Source organism: Cynara cardunculus (assembly GCF_001531365.2).
Source record: "Cynara cardunculus var. scolymus isolate 2C chromosome LG 5, CcrdV1, whole genome shotgun sequence".
NCBI lineage: Eukaryota > Viridiplantae > Streptophyta > Magnoliopsida > Asterales > Asteraceae > Cynara > Cynara cardunculus.
The window spans coordinates 17,683,202-17,686,962 of record NC_037532.1 but is presented as its reverse complement, the minus strand read 5'-3'; the positions used below and the strand labels follow the sequence as shown (position 1 = coordinate 17,686,962).

The following is a 3,761-nucleotide window of genomic DNA, read 5'->3' as shown; positions in this document are numbered from 1 at the left end:
CAAAAGCAAGAAGAGAAAATATGGAGGCTCAGCCTCCCTTTTATACTTTCCAAAACAGGAAAGGCGGCTAACACAACCCCTTTTTCTCACAAAATTCACATACATGCATACATACACCATGTATATATATATATATATATACCATGCATACATATAAATATATAATATATGCATTTCATATTATGCACATTTTCACATCCCAGAATGATCAAACGTAACAATTTATCATGTTATCACGTAATCATTTAAATCAGATAATCACATATTATTTACCTTGGGTGATAACAAGGATCAAGTTATCACACCAAGAGCAAGCTAGACATGAGAGGTATGAAACATCCAAGGAATTGTTCTGTTGTAGAATGTCTGAAGGTAGTCACGTTGGCACTCATATGTTTAAAATGATTAGGCATATTGAACGCCTTGAAGGACTAGGTTTCTCTTTATGATAGGAGTTAGCTATTGATGTAGTTTTACAATCATTGCCAAATAGCTACAGTTAATTTGTGATGAACTACAACATGCATGACTTTGACAAAACCCTTCCAGAATTGCTTAACATGTTACGAATTGCCGAGCAAGAACTTGCAAAAAACAAATCCACCATTTTGATGGTTCGTAAGGATAAGAAATGGAAAGGCAAAGTAAAGTCCATTGCCAAACCCACTTCTAAATCTTTGAAGGCAAAAGGAAGCATTAAGAAACCCAAGGTAACTGTATCTAAGGAGGGTGAGTGCTTTTACTGCAATAAACCCGGGTATTGGAAGAGGAATTATCCTCTCTACCTTTAGGAAAAAGAAGAAAGGAAATGTAACATCCACTTCAGGTATCTATGTGATAGAAGCTAATCTTTCTACTTCTTATACATCATGGGTATTAGATACCGGATGTGGTTCTCACATTTGTAGAAACATGCAGGAACTAAAAAGGACTAGAAGGTTGAACAATGGTGAAGTTGATTTGCGCGTTGGAAATGGGGCAAAGGTTGCTGCTATAGCCGTAGGATCTATTTTGTTAACTTTATCGACCAGATTAATATTAGAACTCGATGACTGTTATTGCATACCATCTATTTCTAGAAATTTGATTTATGTATCTTGTTTAGACAGGAAAGGTTTTACCTTTAATATTAGGAACAAATGTTGTTCATTCTCTTTTGGTAATATATATTATGGTGATGCAAGTTTGATTAATGGTCTTTATGTTCTTAATATGGATAATCCGATTTATAACATAGATAAAGGAGGTCAAATCGAATAGTTCAAATTTAACCTATCACTGGCATTGTCGCCTTGGGCATATAAACGAAACTCGCATCTCCAAACTCCATAAAGATGGATTATTGAACAAATTAAATTTTGAATCATATGGGAAGTGCGAAGCTTGTTTAAAAGGAAAGATGACAAAGGCTCCGTTTGTTGGACAATGTGAGAGAGCAAATGATGTATTGGGAATCATACATAGTGATGTATGTGGCCCGATGAACATACAAGCTAGAGGTGGTTATAGATACTTCATTACATTTACTAATGATCTCAGTAGATTCGGCTATGTATATTTGATGTGACATAAGTCCGAGTCCTTTGAGATGTTCAAAGACTTTCAAAATGAAGTACACAACCAACTTGGAAAGAGTATTAAGATTCTTTGATCTGATCAAGGTGGTGAATACTTAGACCATGTTTTTCTTGATCATCTTAGAAATTGTGGTATCGTGTCACAACTCACTCCACCTGGAACACCGCAGTGGAATGGTGTTTCCGAAAGGAGGAATCGTACATTGTTGGACATGGTACGATCTATGATGAGTCAATCTAACCTTCCGATGTCCTTTTGGGGATATGTTCTAGAGACAGCAGCCTTCACACTAAACCGGGTTCCATCAAAATCTGTTGTAAAGACACCATATAAGATATGGACTGGGAAGAGTCCCAAATTATCTTTTATGAAGATTTGGGGTTGTAAGATTTACGTACGCTGTCTAATCACAACAAAATTAGAACCCAAATCTGATAAATGTATATTTGTAGGATATCCCAAAGAAACTATGGGATATTATTTCTATCATCCTCTCGACAATAAAGTGTTTGTTGAGCGTACTGATGTCTTCTTTGAAAAGGAATTTATTTCCAAAGGTATCAGTGGGAGGAATATAGAACTTGAAATTGTTCAAGATCAAAATATGTCAACATAGACAGAACCAACACAGACACCACAAGTAATTGTGGATCCACAAAGTGTTGTGGAAAGACAGTCTGATGTTGTAGCACAAAGTTCTCGTAGATCTGGTAGAAAACGGAATGAGCCTGAGAGATATGGATTTCTCATCACTCATACCGGGGATGTGATGTTTTAGGATGATGAGCCCATTAGTTACCAAGATGCTACGACAGGCACTGACTCCGAAAAATGGTTAGAAGCTATGAGAATAGAAATGGACTCCATGTATGTAAACCAAGTTTGGAACTTAGTTGACCCACCCAATGAGGTACGACCTGTACGGTGGAAGTGGATTTTCAAGAAAAATACTGACATGGATGGTAATGTGACTACCTATAAAGCATGATTGGTTGCAAAAGGTATCAAACAAATTCAAGGTGTTGATTATGATGAAACTTTCTCTCCAGTCGCAATGATTAAGTCTATTAGAATTTTACTAGCTATTGCAGCATATCACGATTATGAGATTTGGCAAATGGATGTCAAAACAACTTTGCTTAATGGAAATTTACTTGAGGATGTATATATGATAAAACCTGAAAGTTTTGTCACTCATGAAAAATCTCATAAGGTATGCAAGTTGCAACGATCTATTTACGGATTGAAGCAAGCTTCAAGGAGTTGGAACTATCGTTTTGATGAACCAATCAAAGAGTTTGGTTTCTTGAAACATGAGGATGAACCTTGTGTCTACAAAAGGATTAGTGGGAGCACTGTATCATTTCTTTTATTGTACGTAGATGATATACTACTCATTGGAAATTATATTCCGACACTTGAGTCTGTAAAGGCTTGGTTAGGAAAATGCTTTTCAATGAAATACTTGGGTGAAGCTGCCTATGTGTTAGGTATTCGGATCTATAGAGATAGATCGCGGAAATTACTTGGCTTAAGTCAGAGTACATATATAGACAAAGTATTGAAAAGGTTTAACATGTCTGATAGCAAGAAAGGGTTCTTACCTATGTCTCATGGCATATCACTTTCTAAGACGCAATGTCCTACTACATCTCAAGAGAGTGAACGAATGAGTAAGATTCCATATGCTTCAGCAATTGGATCTATCATGTATGCCATGATATGCACTCGACCTGATATATCGTATGCTTTGAGCATGATGAGTAGATACCAATCTAATCGAGGAGATGGTCATTGGATTGCTGTCAAGAATATCCTAAAGTACTTGAGAAGAACAAAAGATTCATTCTTGGTTTATGGTGGTGAAGAAGAGTTAAGTGTAAAGGGTTACACTGATGCAAGTTTCCAAACAGATAAAGATGAATTCCGATTACTATCTGATTTTGTGTTTTTCCTTAATGGTGGTGTTGTGAGTTGGAAGAGTTCCAAACAAGCAACAGTAGCTGATTCTACAACAAAAGCTGAGTACATCGCAGAATCAGATGCAGCCAAGGAAGCCGTTTGGATCAAGAAATTTATTTCTCAACTTGGAGTTGTTCCTAGTAKTGATAGTCCTTTAGAGTTGTTATGTGACAACAATGGAGCTATAGCTCAAGCYAARRAACCTAGATCTCACCAAAGAT

General features: G+C 36.5%; 1 pseudogene; it reads left to right on the top strand.

Moving 5' to 3' along the window:
* LOC112512869 overlaps positions 1 to 2,194 on the top strand; it is a 16,259-nt pseudogene extending 14,065 nt beyond the window's left edge.
* Positions 2,195 to 3,761: the final 1,567 nt, after the last annotated feature.